At 39.4% G+C, this 17,500-nt stretch overlaps 1 pseudogene; it reads right to left on the reverse strand.

The window, feature by feature from the left end:
* Positions 1-1,778: 1,778 nt before the first annotated feature.
* On the reverse strand, positions 1,779-5,145 carry LOC140931913 (zinc finger protein 862-like; annotated as a pseudogene).
* Positions 5,146-17,500: the final 12,355 nt, after the last annotated feature.

The raw sequence follows: 17,500 nt of genomic DNA on the forward strand, positions 1-17,500 counted from the left end.
GTTAGAGTAGTAAGGCTATTCATTACTTTCACACAGTCCATTCCCATAACACTGCATAAAGCCCCAGCCTGTACTTCTTTAGGTTTCTTGTTAAGTTCAGTGGCAGTGACATAATAACACCAAGCTTCTTTAAACATTTTCCAATTTGTTGATACGTCATCCTTTACGTTCATGGGCGCTGGCGGTGGTATTTGATAAAATGGCATGTTGAAGAAAACGAATACTCACAGTTCTGGTGCTTTCTAGTTTGTTTCAGCTAAACAATATGGCAACGTCTCACCACGTGCACGACTCGCGAACAAGAAAATAATACCACAACAGCAACAACGGCTTCTCTGAAACGTTCCTCTTCTTCTTCTACCGCTTTAGAATTCTTGTTACTACGATTTTAACTTCTGACACCATGTTATTCGGGCTTTAACTGAGGAATTGACTGAGACAACTTGAATGAAACGAAGCCATGCTTTCTACTTTAATCACACAAGGACTCCTGGGAAGACTCCAAAAACTACTTCATGTAACAGATAGTGGAATCAATTTTGAAGATGTCGCTGTTAACCTCAAACTATCGGTCCTTAAACCAATCCATGCCACTTGGTCGGTAGAATTGTATAACTTTTTCACCACCACCAAAGGAAGGGTTTATGTTTTAAAAGGATCGGAAAAAGCCGGAATAGAGGATGTTTTCAATGGAAAAGAAGTGCTACTGCCTTTTGATCCGTATCAAGACATTTACGCAAACAACTGAACAGCATCAGTAGTGAAACTAAATGGCAACATTTTCTCTTTGGAGTCTGCAGAAAGGAATATTTAATGTACATGGATAATGAGGTCAATTGACCACTAAAAACGTGACTTGAATTGAAGCATTAACTACAAACCGTGCCTTGTAGACACTATGAGAACATCTTTCTTGTTACTGTTTACATAATCAGTTGTGTTTCTGTTCATTTGGACATTTTTGTTTAAGTTGTTCGATCAAATTCAGGGACATGTTAAATAACATTGACAAAGAAATAGTGTCTCACTCAAAAACGTGAAACTAAAGTAGGTCACAATGCAAAATTTTCGCAAAATCTCGAAATATGCGAACCTCGAAATCGCTAAATTAACGTGTCGCGAAAAATTTCGTGTAGTAAGGTAGAAGGCCCTTTGCTACCTTTGACCTTTCAAGAATTGCTTTCTTTGTTGATGGTGCTGTTGGTATAAAAGCCTTGCCTGTACAGGTATTTTTGTGGGGACTCACTGAATGTTCACTACCTCTGAAATGATATTCTTCCGAGCCTAGCTGTAATTCGTCTCCAGTATGGTCTGAGATTGTTGTCACTGTTATCTGAAAATCACTATAGTTCTTGTGTCTATAGTAGGCATTTTGTACCAGGTACTCTCTTGCACTGCACCTACTGAGCTGGCTGCTTCTCTTACCATATCTGTTCACTATGCAAAACTTGCCATTCTCAATGCGAAAAACTCTAGCACTGGCTCCTAGATTCTGAAATGAACAAACATCAGTGACTAACCAGTCTTCGTCATTTTTTCAGTTGGGAGTGATCGATTACAAAACATGCATTTTTTTGGACTCTATTTGGCCACTTGTTGCATGCTTTACGTGAATCCATGTCCAGAAGGAGAATATTAATCTTCTCATCGAACGTCAGCCAGGTCTTGAACTTAACTTTTGAACTTAATAGTCAAACGGCTAGTACATGCTTTGGCTTTACTAGCCATAAACGTGTTTCTACTAGTCTTAAGCACTTCTGTACACCATAAAATAAAAAAATGTCAAAAATCCTGTTGTTATCAAACATTAATAAAAACTGCAACATAAGAAATAATTTAAATGCATCTTGTCTGGTATGTTTAGTTACAATACAATAATAAATTTTACTGAACTCTACAAACAAGAACCCAACAGCACTTGTGCTGGTCTGCAGTTTAAAGTCCAGCAGCCAGCACCTGCACGATGCATAGTAGTAGTGCTGACACTACAGACAGTATAATAAATCAGTTTATAAGTTCTTTCCTGACATCGCAAGAAATTGAAATGATCAATTTCATTGAAGGCTTCGATGATTAGTCCTTCAGTGTCGGTCGTCTGCTCCGTTCTGACTCGTCCAACCAGCACCCAACTGCAAGAACTACACTATAGTCCTCATGAGAAGGTCCACTGATAACTATTCTCATCAACTCATCAATAGTAGAAACATTCAAGTTTGACCTTCAGTGAGTCATGATTCTGTTCATGCAAGAGTTTCCCCGCTCACAACAGGCAGTCTGGCAAGGAATTACAAGACAGAGTTCGACTAAAATTAGCGGGTTTGGATAATCATCTTTACAAAACATCAATTTATTCTTCCAGAAGTCACTTTGCTTGAGCTCAAGTTCTGCTCTAACTCGTTGGACATGGAATTTTAGACTCATCCACTCATCAAGGCAGTGCTGTAGACTAAAGTTGTGGTGTACTAGAGGTACCTGAAAATGACCATGTAGTGTCGTGAATTTCAGTTTCTCCATGTAAGAGCAGCAGATGCCTGTCTGCAACTGGCCAACTTCGGTGGTTTGTCAGGACAGCTGCTGCTGACAAAACTGGATCTGTTGTCATCCCTTCAAACCTCTCTTGGATGAATGTCATGCAGCACAGATGCCTGGATAGCACTGATAGCCTGCCTGTCTGCAGGATCCCTTTCAAGCTCTATACCCTTAAATGTGTTAGCATTCCCTACTTCTGTGAGGAAATAGTTCAGGTGCCGACCAGGCCTCATCTTGAAAGATTCAAGAGCAGCTGAAAGAGTGGTTAACTTATCTTGAACTCTTGAGATTGTTATTCCATCCTCCTGGAAGCTAAGACTCACTTTAGAAAGTGCATCTACGATGTCAAGCAACAGGTGCATAACTGCAACAAATTTGTAGCTTGTGAGTTTTTTGCTGTAATTCACAGCCCTTCCTTGCATCTGCACACTGGCGTCCCTGGCTTGTGAGGTATGTTGGAAGTGTAAAACTACAACTTGGAAGTTCTTTGACAAGAGAATGTTCAATGCTCTTTGCAAATGAGGTACCCACCTCGTGCCATCTGCTTTGACTGCTTTATATGCTCGTACTTCCATGCTTTCAGCTAGTTCTTTGAGCTCACGAACCAACTTTGCAGAGTAATGGTAGCGCTTCCAAATACCTTAAAGCATTTCCTTGACATCTTTAAGAACTGCAACTTCTGACAGTGTGTCTGCAAATGAAAGTTCCAACCTATGTGCAATGCAGTGTACCTTAATAATGTGTGGTATTTCTTGTCTAAGCAAGCCATAAACACCATTTCTTTCTCCAAGTATTACATTTGTTCCATCTGCTCCCAGGGACACTCTCTTCTCTTTCCAGTCCCTGCACACCTCTCCCATGGCAGACTCCACAGCTACTTTGATTCTAGGTGCTTGGCTGTTTTCATAAGCCTTCAGCCTCCCTAATGAATTTGTTATTTCGCCTTTAACCAAATGATATACATAGACATCTTCTACTTTGCGTACTCCAACATCACATGCACTATCTTCCATTACACTTATGAACTTTGATGACTGAAGCTTGCTTGAGAGCTCATGCTTTAACTGTCCTGCAATAGACAACACAAAAGTTTTGCATGCTTTGTCATTTATATAGGTGTTTCCAAGCTCAACTCCATGTTTCATTTCCAGTTTTTCGCAGATGGGGAAGGGTTGTAAATGGCATCTCCCTCTTGGAAACAAAATAAGCTGTATCGAACAGTCTTTCCATCTTCTGAGAGATTTCTTCTGACATTGACAACAGAGCTCATGGTAAATGGGCCAGCTGTGGATTCCCAGGAACTTTAGCAGCCGCAACACAACGAGTATGGCCAGTTAAAGATTCGTGGCTTTGCACAGATTCTATTTTAAAGTTCTGACTGCCAGACACGAAGGTAGAGGATGAGTCACTGCAAGTTGTATTGTCTCTACACAATTTGCAGAACATTTGGTTTGCTTCAACATTGTATGTGAGCAATGGAAAGTCTTTCAGACAGGTCCGTACAAATTTTCTTTTTGATGAAGATTTACATGTAGACGTGCTGCCTCCAGCAGAAAGTCCCTGTAAATAGTGTTCCAAGTAGACGTTCTTGCATGTGCTAATCTTCTTGGCCCGCTTACTGCAGTATCGTCTGGCTGCTGTTTATGTCCCTCCGTTTCCGTTGCTCCTAGGGATGTTGGTGGACCATCAGGCTCGTTATGTGGACTGTGAATTGTCATCTCATTGGATGCACTAAGGTTATCAGGTTGCAAACGCAAATCACAATTATTTCTTCCTAGCTTATCGCCTTTGGAATATCATTTTCAATTACAAAATTCACGCAATGCCCGACATCATTAGTCGTGCCCAGTACCCTTTTACGGCTCTGCTCGAGAGGAAGGGGGTGCCTTGATATGTAGTCTGAGATGTTGGTCTTCCCTGGCGTGTATTCTACCTTAAACGCATAATCGAGCATTCACTCAGTCAGTCTCTGCAACCGTATAGACGTTGCATGCCTCGGGGTATTAAAATGACCTCCACGGGCTTGTGATCAGTGACAACTATGAATGACTTGTCATACAGGAAGACGTGAAACTTCCTACACGTGAAATCATTCTTTCGGCTTGCTTATACATTTCCAGGGCTCTTGTGAAATCCAGGGCCTCCATTAAGGTATGAGGTTTGCTAAGCAGTCGTTGTCTGACCTGCCTCGATTCTCCTTTCTCTATTAACCACAGCTGTATTTCCACATCACACCAATCCATCGGAAAATCGCATGGACCCACTGCTTGTTTCGGGCGAGTAGTGAAATCATCATACGACTCCTCTTTCTTTTGAGTTAACTGCAGAAACTGGTATATGTTGAAAAGGTGGTGTTTTCTTGCTTCAAAATATTCCATGAGTTTATCAGTGGTGGTTTCGAAATCCTCACCGGTGTCTTCTAGGGTGTCAAAATGTCCTGTACTTGCGGTCCTGAACAATGTAAAAATAAGGCTGTTTTCCTTTATCCTTTATGTTCATTGCTAATCTGTAAACTTTAAATCTTTCCACGTATTTTCTGAAGCGCAAACCTGCTGAAGTCGGATCCATGTCACGGTCAAATGTTCCGTAATTCAGGTTAGTATCAAAACCAGCCATTTTCCAAGAAATAGAGGAACTCCTCGTCACCAACGTATAGTGGTGAATCGAGCTCAATAAACGGTTACATTATACGCCCTTGATGCCATTAATAGTCTTCCTACTGGTCCATTCACCTCTGTCTTATATGCAAATCAAGTCCCTCTTTGCTTTGAGTTTTAACGCTCATTCCACATCTAATTATCCTACATTAAGTCCCTTGAGACCCGACGCTACAATGGAGTGGCTAGGTTATTTCCAAAGTATTGTGTTTCTTCCCTTAAAAATATAATAATAAAAAAAAAATCAGAAATTTTTGCCGCTGAAGATATGATTCTCAAAATTTAGTATGTTAAACTAGACTAAGTGCTTTATCTCTAAGAAAATCGAACTTGAAAAACCCTGGAATTCTCCGCGTTTTCAAAACAGTCGCCATTTTGTGAAAGCAAACAGTGCAAAGGAGTCTGGGAAGACCTTCATTCCTTCTAAAGAGTCAGAGTAAAAATTCGAACTTCACAAGCAACTTCTGTACTTGATGCACAATTGTGAAAAAGTATCATGAAGAGATCATTTGCCTATGCTATGCTTAGACTGCAGGTGGTCTCTTCATCAGGGATAGCAGAGCAAACAACACTCACTAGCATGCATGGAAAATGCCTCCTGCAAGGAGGGAAGAGAGATATTTTCGATCATCCAATTCCCACACTAATAAGGGACTACTCGCACTTAGTGGAGCTATTTTTCTTTCCTGAAGACAGAAAAAAGTGTGATTGAGTCCAACCCCAATCAAATAGTGTCTAACCAAGCTAATTTTAGACTTGTGACATGAAAGTTGGCAAAATTCAGTTCAATTTGTACTCACTCTCTCTCCTATCGTTGCTGTATTTAAGAGAATTTCCGTGGAATACACTTAACAAATTTCCTTGATTTCTGCTACTCAATTTACGGTAAAAACAAGTCTGATTTCAAGTGATTCGCAATGACTGATAGAAATTGTTTTTGTAGTACAACTTCAAACTTTGCACCAAATTTCACACCAGAAAATCAGTTTTGGAGAACTTTATTGCTGAAATAAATGCAACGAACATAAAGTAGTTCGAAATAAGTCTGTTCTTTAATACATCTTTCTTTGTCTAGTATCTGAGTTTAATACTCACTCGTTCGCTGGTTAGATATTTTTACGAATGGTTTGTAGACGGCACACAAGTCAATTTAATGGCAAAGTTGCCTAAACAATCCCATTTGTAAGCCAATTTACCACAGGGAAAAATAAACATGTTATTAGCCGGCTTTGAGTCAGTCCGTATAGTGAAAAACTTTGCCCTTGGGCTTGAAAATGCTGCCCTCAGCCTGCGGCCTTGGGCAGCATTTTCAAGTTCTTGGTCACAGTTTTTTACTATACAGACCTCCCAGCTGGCAAATAATGTATATATATTTCCCTGGGGCGAACTAAACTCAGTAGTGCGAGTCTAATGGATGGAACGTTAAATTTTGTGCAAGGGAGGGGGTTAGGCAATATTTTTCTAACCCTCAGGTTGTATAAGATTTCATTTATGTCAAAGAGCTTGTGCAAGAATGTATCTTAAACCATCAGAAATCACAGTCATAGTGGAAAGTACTTGCTCGATTTTTACCCGTGGCTCCAACGTTTTTTTGCAATTTTTGCTGTGCAGGTGGTTACCCAACCCATCCCCTCAAAGATATAATGGTCCTTCCCCAAGACTGCCTAGGACTCCCTTAGACTTGCATCTGATCAGTTCATGTGAAATCAAAATGCCAGCCGGGCCCAGCACAATACCAATGTTTTTTGCATTTACAACCGAAAACCATTCATAAATTCATCCTAAAACCGCACAGTACACACGGTGACTCTATAAACGATTTGATTAAAAAATCATTTGTCATGTATTGCATGCAAATCAAACAAGTACATCTCTGTCTTTAACGCGCGATGCTCAAATGGCATGAAAGATCAGATTACAATGGTCACCAAGTGCGTTTGTACAGCTTGAAGCCTTGAAATAGCTTGTGGCATTTTGCGGCACTCAATTCCAGTTAGAAGATATTGTATCTAAGGATTTTCCTTCAATGACAATACAAATACTAAAAATCTCATTAGTTTCGTTTCAATACCCAAAAGAAAGAAAGACTAACAGCATTCTCCTATGGTTAACCACACAGCGTTCTGCAGTGATGCAACTTTCCCGACCCCACAAGCTCATGTAGCTTTAATACTCATCGTTTTAAAATAAAGGCCATCTATCTATCTATCCTTTAATCGGACTGTCTTTTGATCAGACGATATAAGCTTAAGATACGCCTAAAAAAAAGCAGAGATAGTCAGAAAACCTTTGATACTGAGTTTGCAACAATCGAGTTCGCTAGACGCGGGCATGTAATAGAAAGAACTGAGACACATGTAAATAAGCTTATGTTTAATTCACACTAGCCTTATTATTATTAATACTTTATTTCATAAAAAACACGTTTCTAAAAACTCAATGCTTTTAACTTACAATAAACCCAGTAAGTCAACCTAAGTTTTTCGAATTATCCCATCAGTTGCTGTCAGCCTCAATAAATGAAGGTTTTAAAGAAATCAACAATGCAGAACAATTTCCCTCACTGCTTCAAGAAAGTGGCAAGACTTGTATAGCGTCTGTAAGTAAAGCTTCATGTCCTCTTTTCTTAATTTACACCACATTAATTTACGCCACACTACTATTAAATTACACCGCATTTGAAATATTTAACACCAAATCACATGTGATCTCATCATAGTGATCAAAACTCTCGATTAGAGTTGAAAGTTCTTTATTATTAAGAACTTGTGAATACTTGTACCAAGAATTTGCACAAAACTTATCCTACCAGTGCAGATGAATCTGTTTACTCAAATATATTTTACTTTTACTATAACCAGTGACATGTTCTACAACATTCCTCAGATTGAAAACAAGTTCATGCTTGCCGAGGCAATTGTGGCATATCATGTTTCGATTAAAAGAACACCAGTGCTGGATAACTTTGCAAAAGGTTTGGCTACACTAGATGTACTAAAAGCCCTTCAAGAAAACCCTTCACAATTTGAAGAAGTCTTCCTTGCAAATGAGACTTTAGATGGTTGTGTTGTAATGGAAATGATGAAATTTCATCTGTCGATGAAAATATTGAATGACAAACTTTATATTAAACGGAAAAAAAGCAAGGTAGTTGTACAGTGGAACCCCACTCTACGGACACCTGCTTAATACAGACGCCTGGATATAACGGACGCTTTCGTTTGTCATGACGAGAAAGCTCATCTATTTTCTCTAAAATTAATGCACTTAATACGGACACCCAGTTAACACGGACATGGTGGCATGTCCCATTGGTGTCGGAAAAGTGTGTAAATTAATTTACGTTGACTGTACATGGAAGTATTCTGTCCTTCGCTTGAATTGTAATTCCTCATTAGTACAGTCCAATATTTTAATGGTGGGCAACTTGGACCTCCAACCTCCCAAATCTCCTTGACTTGATCAAGAATTTCAACATTTTTAGGAATTTTTAAGGTATGTAGCCAAACCGTGCAGAATTGTCCAGGAAAACCATACGCAGGATCCACTACCATAAGAGAACTGGGTGGTGGCATTGTACTTTGTCCGCGTGGAGGCTGGTTAACAGTTGTAGAAGACAATGACAGAGACATACTTGACGAAGATGGTTGGCAAAGAGGTAACTGACGAGAGACTGGAGAAGGATAATGTTGATGGACTGGCGGACAGGCAGTAGGTAAAGAACTGTGGACAGCTGGTGTGCAGGCGAACGAGGAAGGAGGCTTTTGTTCACTTGAAAATGATGAAACTTGTTGGAAAAATGATGGTGTAACTTGTATGGGCGCAGAGGTGACTGAGAGAGGTTGAAGGTAAAGAGAAAACTGAGATTGCAAACAGGAGGATGAGGAAAGAGCAGGTTGACCACAGAATGAATACATTGTTGGGAATTGTCCAGATAATGTAGAGGACAAGGGTGGTAATAATGAATAGTACGATGGAGACACTGCAGGAAGCATTGGAGGAAACTGTAGAACAAGGAAAGGAATTCTGCTCAAACTGCAAAGAAACGGAGATGGGAGGCTGATGATCTATAACTGAACTTGGAGACTGCTGATGAGATGAGGAATAAGGAAGGTGATCTTGTAGTACAGATGACGTTGGAGCATTTGATAATGAGAATGACTGGATGATGTTGAAGTATCATAGAAGATAACACTGATGCAGAAGAAGATGAGGAGGACAATGTAGAAGACATTGATGGTTCCGATGTTGATGAAGGCATTGTAGTTATGGGATAAACCACATTGCGTTCATCCATCATTGTCATGAAAAGGGATGACCAGTAGCAAATTTGGCGGGCAGCATTCAGTGCTGAACTGCATGCTATTCCATCAGGAGTGTCCGGAGAAGCTTGAAATGCTAGCATCTGTGAGGACACTTCCCTCAAGGAATTGATGACTGGCAAAGCAGGGTCGTAACATGGTATATCCGGGACCCATTGATCCCTATTTTCCTGCCGTTATTTTGATCCCTGAGCCCCATTTTCCCCAAAATTTTGACCCCTGAGCCCTGATAAAAAAATTGATCCCATCCATGTTTTTACACAAAATTTTAACTGAGACAAAAATCTCCATAATACAGAATATAAAACATGCTCAAATGGGCTGATGAGAAAAAAATTAGCTTTAATTTTTAGTGCAAGTTGTAGGTTCTATCAGAGCTTTAAAGATCAATATGAGTCAACCTCTTTTTGTGCATTATTCTGTTTAAAACACTTTAAATATAATGTTTGGTGATACTAGACAAATGATAAAACCTGATTTTCTTGAACGGGAGCTTTAGTAAGATACACAATGTAAGTTATTTTTAATTTATACATTAAAAGCAGTCTACTTCCCTTTAAGTATCGTACATCTTGAAAGATCCTGTGGCAGACACTTGATTTTTTCAGATGTAACGTTCATCAAGAGTATTTACAAGGTTTATTTTCAGTGTTGCTCATACGAGCAAGGCCACCCGGAGGTCAAAAAGCCAATCACAAGAAAGAATTGGATTCAAAATTCGAATAAATACATTTTCAGTCAAACAGCAAACACAGCGAGCGCTGGTTGGTCCCCGGTTGAATTAACGTCACTGTAAGGTACTTCTGAACTAAGGTCTTCCTCTAGCTTTCCAATTCCTGTCCAGTACGAACATCTGCTTGCCCACGTCGGCCGCGTTACTGGTCTACAATATTGATGTTAATAAAGTGTAATCGTTTGTCTCACGATTGAGTCACTTAATGATGTAGATCGCGACGTTTCATCTGCCTCCTTCAAGTGTTAGAAAAAGCAAAACTTAAAGACCTTGCCTTGCTAGTCTTCGTCGAGGGGTCACACGTGAACTTATATGACTCCAAGCTCTGGTTCTGGTCGGTCGATTATTAGCTGCTGAGATTGGTGCATTTCTTACTCCGTTGTTTGCATGAGTTTTTTCCTCAATGGTCTGCTGTCGTACGGATCTCCTATTGCTGTGTTTCTTGATTAAGGGCAACTAAGCTACTGGACTTTCTATTCTGCTATCCCTATTGATGTTGTTAGAGTGTAATCTTATGTTAATTTCCTCTTTCACTCTGTGTGTGTTACAGTGAGGATCACGATCACCAATAGCAAGAAAAATTAACTGATGCAAGCCAAAGGTTGTACAGCTTTTCTGTGTCAAGCCCATTAATGGATTTTCCTGGCTTAATAACCATTGAGGATTGTCAGGGGACATATCTGGTTGTAGGTTTTCCAGACCTACTCCTTCCAGCTTAGTTCAAATCTAATTGAGTCTGAAAAGTTGTCCGCCTAAGCTTGCTCTCCTTCCTCTCCGTTACCACCTCAGTGACGCAGATGAATCATCTGATTCAACTGACCCCTGGAGCAATGCATGCAACTAGGCGTTGCTCTTCAAGGCAGCTCAAACAGAAGTTGTTTCCATCTTTTATTATTTAAACTTTCCTGATGATACACTTAGATGAATCGTCACGGTGCCCAGTCTGGTATACAAGGGATCTTCTTCTGACTTCAGGTTCCAGCCATCTCAAACCCATGTGATCTTCCAGGAATGCGTCACCGTTATGGTGGAGATCTTTTAAAAGAAATGCAAGGAGGAGAGGAATGATATACCTCTTGTAATTGTACTTGAGACCAACTACGTCGCCTTTTGAATAGATAATCTTATATTCTTCGGCTGCGTCTTGAACTGTAGTTTGTCCTTCACTCCCTTGAACCTCTTTCAACAAATTGACTTCTCCATGTGACGACGCATTCCTTCTGAACATACTCAGAGCAAGTGGAAGTGTACCAGCTCTTTCTTTGGTCTTCCCTCTCGTTCGTTACTGTCATACACCCCATCCGAATTCTTTCGCAAAGCTCTGCAATGCCTTCCTTTGTCGCTCCTTTCCCTCCGCGCTCATTTCCTCGTCCATATCTTCCTTAAGGTTTACTCTTGCTGTGCGACTTTCCAAGCCATTCCGGTGCCTTTGAACCCAGCTTTCTCTGTGTGAGGATTGGTAGAGCCTCTCTATTGATTGTAAAAGGCAGCTGGGCCACCGCGATGCGTGGTCGTTCAGAGCGGGTGTTCTCACTCCACTAAAAAATTCCATAGCTCCAAATCTAAGGTGGTGTTACCTTTCGGGGCCAACCATTACATAAGCTGAGGCCGAATAGCCCAAAGGGCCGAAAAAGTCTGTAAATTTTATGCAAAACAAAACAGCAACTGCACGAATGAAAACTGAAAAAATATTTCATGAAAAAAATAACCCATCCTCGGTTAAAAAATCAAATAGTGGGCCCCTTACTGGTGGCCCTTCATGCTGAGTGCTATAATATATAAATTCCTGCAGACTCCGCTACTTGTACCTAGTATTCAACATTCCTTTCACCAATTCAACCGTTTATTTTATATAAAAAAAACTAAAGAAAATAAACTATAGAGGCCTTGTTACTTTTATTTCACCGAGGTAAGTCTTGGTGTTCCACTTATTTTCACTAATTCTACACTGTAATTTCAGACTATTTATCATACTAGCATTTATCAGTTATACAGAGATGGAATGTGTCCTTTACTTTCCCGGCCCGATACTAGTACTGGTAGGTGAACCGATCTCGGTTTCTCATCAGAGTTCGAGATTACCCTAAAACTCCATGCAATTAGAGCAGATTTATTAAATTGCAAGAAGCACTTATTTTGCAACAAAGAGCGCGAATTCATTGTACTTTTGTATTCTACTTTTGACGTCCATTCTAATTATTTAAGTACTTTTAAGGGTTAAGTTACTGGTCAAAAAATACGAACCTCGATTTATAGTCACCTTGTGACTTGCCTGAGGCGACGAGGCAATCTGGACCTATACAGTAAATCTTCCGCTTTCAGTGAATCGGTTTGTCTATTGTCCTGGTGGTATTGTTATGTTTGATCGGCCGAAAAACTCTACGCTTGGACCCTTGCCAGGAGTAAATCAGTCAAGGAAGTACTTACGTACCTTTCTCTGTCACAGGATTTTTTTTTGCCCTTTTTCTTCTTCCCCATTTCTCGCAAAAAAAGATATGTATAAATTGCTTTCTCTGCCCTCTGGCGTTGACAGCGCGCTGAGGAGTTGCGTTACACAAAGCGAGAAAAGTGACTTGAGATTCATGTTACGGTGCCCTCAACAATTAATAAATTAAGAATATGGTACCATGATACCAGGACTTCGTATGACAGGAACTGCCGCCAGCCGGAAGCAAGAATAGGTATTTTACCTCGGCCAGGAAACTCTATGGACACAAACTTTATTAAGCGGAAAAATATTGTGATAAGAGATTTTTAGACCGTGTAATAAATCTGATCCCTGATTCGGGCTCAAAAGCCTTGTGATCCCTGATCCCATTCTTCTGAGCCCTGAGCCCTTTCCTTTGAGCCCTGATCCCAGTCATATTTTGGGCTTTGATCCCTGAGCCCATATACCATGTTACGACCCTGGCAAAGGGCGGAATTGCGTTGGCCGGTCATTTCTGATATCTGTGTTTATACTTGTAGCTGTTTCATTTAAAATCTCGTCACACTGTTTGACCACTCTCGAAGCTGACACTGGGCCATCAATTTCCAGGATCTGTGTCACTTTAACTGCATCCCTCAGCTTGGCCAAGTACTCTACGAACTCACTATCCTGGAAAAAAAAAATTGAAAAAATTGAACCTTAATGATTTAAGGTTAAGGTAAGAGAGAAAAAGCAGCTTAAGATCCGACAGCAGACTTTGTCGAGGGAGATTGGCGAGAGGTCGTCGTCACAATGGCTATTACAATATTCTGCATTGCTTAGTTTGTGGAAGTTATACGTGGAATTGGTGGCACTTCAAACAATAGGCCATTTTACAGTTGTGGATGGAAGTGAGGCTGAGGGTGACCTTGTTTTGATACAAACCTCCCTGCCTTATTATGTAAATCAAGTTATTCTTATGCTAACTAGTATTTGTCAAGAACAATTTCCATAACAAAGCAAAGAAGGTTTGTATCAAAACAAGGTCACCCTCAGCCTCGCTTCCATCCATAACTGTAAAATGGCCCATTGATAAAAAACAAGCACGTGTCTCGGAAATTACATTTCCGTTTAATACAACCTCTAAAAATTCAGGTCCTAACCAACACCCTAAGATTCCCTCTCTGTCCTTTAGTTGAGGCCAACCCTTCATCATTCTATCAGAAATGTTTATCTCTAACAAGTTACGATACTAATTTCAAAGCTTATCTACATGTGGAACTGTGTGAACAATGAGCCTGAATGTACACCTGTAAGCGGTGTAGTCAATTTTTTTATCTCAGGTAACTTGGTCTTTTGTTTTAATTTCATTAGCATACATTACAATACCCAAAAAATACGTGAAATAAAAGATCAACTTGAACATATTCGAGGAAGGTTAAGATGAATCTACCTCTTCATTTAGATCACTCTCAGAATCTGAACGATCTTCATAGTCAGATTGTGATGAGTGATTCTAACACACCTTCCATTTAAGGCTCGAGAGGCTTTAAAAGCTTGTGACAAATTATTAGCTTATTAGCTACAGTGAATTAATAACACAGGTATTTGCTAACTATTGGTGAACTAAATTATTAAATGATTATTAAATTAATTTCATAATAAACCCTCCTGTTACATTTTTCTGGCTAGCTATCACTTTCCGGAATGGCAAAAAATTAAACAGACGTTTTTTGCCTCCTGTAGTGTACCTTTTAATTTAACCTCTACATAAGTCCTCAATATTCCTTGCTCAAACAATAGTGAAATATATGAATATGACCAACCTTTATAAAACTCTTTTAAACTAGACGTGAAAACTATTTTAATACACATCCTAATTGCCTTTTTTTATATTGTGGTTCTTCTTCAGTAAGATCTTTGGCTCACCAAATGAAAAACAGAATTTTCCAAGAGGGAAAAAAATGGGATAACATGAACCTCGCTCTCTGCTGAAAGAGATCCTTGTCACATTCAATTGAGTCAGCTCACTGCCAGGTCTTAAATTTATCATCATCATTTTAAAATCTATCAGCGGTAAAATGATACATGTTTTGTTTAACATGGAAATGCAGTGTATTATTAGCTACTCAAGCTACAATGGGTAACAAAATTAGTTGCGACACTTCAACTAAATGGGGCTTTTTGATTTTTTACCGACTTTAAAAAGGGAGAATAAAGCTTTTCCTCCCCAATCCCCTCCATACAATGTTGTGCCGCTATTCAAACTAGCTATAGAAAACATCAAACACCCCAACTTTGAATGGAAGGGAGGGGGGAGGCTTTTGAACTCTCTTGTTCTCTTAAGTTACCCTATCTTTAGTTAGTACAATGTCTTAACAATTGTGTTGCCAATTGTAGGTTATAGGCATCCTTCCACTTAAAACAACCTTAAACCAGAACACAGGTAATGCAAATGGTAGATAACAGAATAAAAAAAACAACCCTAACTAGCAGGAGGCAGCCTGTTAGCCATTTACAAGCAGGGTCAAGAGGATTTAAACTTGAGTTATGATTACCTCGATTGTATTTAAGCAGTATGCACACATACGCAACATCTGCTGAATTGTAAAGGATGGAGTCTTTTTAGGCTCATAAGGCACTCTCCCATGCCGCATATCCTTAGCAGTGGGTCTCTTTGCTCTTTTCACCAGCTGCTTCATGGTCTGAGTAACAAGCATGAAAATAATACAATCAAAATCCCGTCATTGTGAGAATTTATAAGGGCTATAAATTTGCCACAGTTTACCCAAGCATCATACTTGTAAGATGGTAAAACCCTGAGATTCTATTGCCTAGAGAAAAATCAGACCAAAGTAAGTTCCTCTAGTGGTCATTTAAGCATACACAAGAAATAAATTCACCCTGAAATTAATGTTTGAACACTCAGGCGTCATGTCATAGGTTGTTGCATGATAAATCTGGTTTGTTGTAGTCCTAAGAGGACTATTCTCAGTAAGCGACATGACAATAAAGATGACGTACACGTACATTAAATAACAACAGTCCTAATCCAGTCGATTGCCTAAAAAAATCTTAAACAATTTTAAATAGGAAATGTAAGAAATTGGACCATCAACTACTATAATCAACATAAGAGTAAATGATTGATAACAGTTCTTCAGTAATCATTCATTCACAAAAACTTCACTTTCCTAACCAGATTGGCTCATCTTTCATGGACGGGAAAACCTTGTACAAGTTATTTTAGGCGCATTTTCATGCATGCATTTCTTCATTGATTATCAAGCCACAATTTACATAGCAAAATCAGGGGTTATCATCGTGAAGCAACATATTTTGGTTATTCAATTAAATTTCTATTGAACTAAGATTTGAATTAAATTCAGTGGTTATGATGCAAATTTACGACTATGGTCTATCTATTACTGATGAACTTCCTTTTCACAATATTAAACTGTTTACATCAGATAGCTTCAATTTTGACGCTAATTTATTTTTACCAACAAAGTATTAAAAACAAGATAAATAACAATAGAATAAGGATTGTCGCTAGAAGTTTCAATTAAAATAGTTCTATAATTAAGGCAGATGCTAACTGAAACAAATGTTCACAGGTCGTAATGCTTACAGTGGGGGTGGCACTATTTAAATGTGTGATTAGTGAAAAACTGATACAGTGTTGATTAGGGCAGGGAATTTGCCCCCTTCTGTCATCCCTGCCATGGGCATTCGGCAGGTTAAGTTTTCCCCATCCCAGGAATTTGCCATCCAATGCAAAATAGTGCTACATGTAACATCCAAGGAAGGGTGCATGGGTGAAACTGGAACTGAATGATGCATTACAGGGACTGTACAGGGGGAGAGGCTGGAGGGGGGTGCTAAAGCACCCCCAGCCCCCCACATTTTAACAGTAAAAAGCAAGTAATGCTACTAAAACAATCAAAGGTAATTTTCTATTTCATGTTTTAGTGAAAACTGAATATTCACACTGCACAAAGGTTGTTAATTAACTCTTATGGTAACGTCTTAACACCGCCATAAATATTTGAAAATGGAGAATTAGGGACAGTTCTGGACATCCTGGGTCATTCAGTCCTGCCAGTATTACAAACAAGGAAGCGCATATGTCTATGGGAATATAAAAAAGGAAGGCAGGACTGCACAAGCTGTTGTTGTTGGCCATAAGAAAAGATCTGTTAAAGTCTCTGACTTGTATTTGAAAAGGGGAGAAGGTTATTGTATATGTATTTTGTAATGATTAAAATATATAGTACTTATGAAGGGTGGTGATTTTGCATGTTTTGACCACATATTCAAAGTTAAGGAGTTAACCATGAGGCAAAAGTGTGACAAGGAATTCATACTTAGATAGGCTTAACATTAAAAAAAAAGTTTGGATTAAATTCGAAAAAGGAAGGTAATTTTATAGCTTACCAGGCGAAGACATCGGATTTCCGTTTGGGATAACCCATTGAGACCCATCTTCAGCTGTGATAATGGCTTTGCTGTATTGTTCGGCGTGCCCAAACGTTCTAAACCAATAACTGAACACGGCGGCATAGCCCCTGATCACAAGAGGCTTAAGCCCACGACAACATAAGGTGCCTATCTTTTTTCCTTTTGTATCCCCCATCACGTCTGAAAAGGAATGCTTTAAGATGAATACAAACAAGTCAGGATTCAACACCAAAGATGTGTCAAAAATAAACTTAAAATGTACAGATGCGACACTGTACACTGTGGACAAAACTGGTACAAACGCACAAAAGATAAGCTCATAAGCTAAGAATACGCTTACGAAAGATGAATTCATTTCACTTTCGTGCAAATACACTAGAATCCCGATTTC

The sequence above is a fragment of the Porites lutea genome, chromosome 3 (genome assembly GCF_958299795.1).
Source record: "Porites lutea chromosome 3, jaPorLute2.1, whole genome shotgun sequence".
Classification (NCBI taxonomy): Eukaryota; Metazoa; Cnidaria; class Anthozoa; order Scleractinia; family Poritidae; genus Porites; species Porites lutea.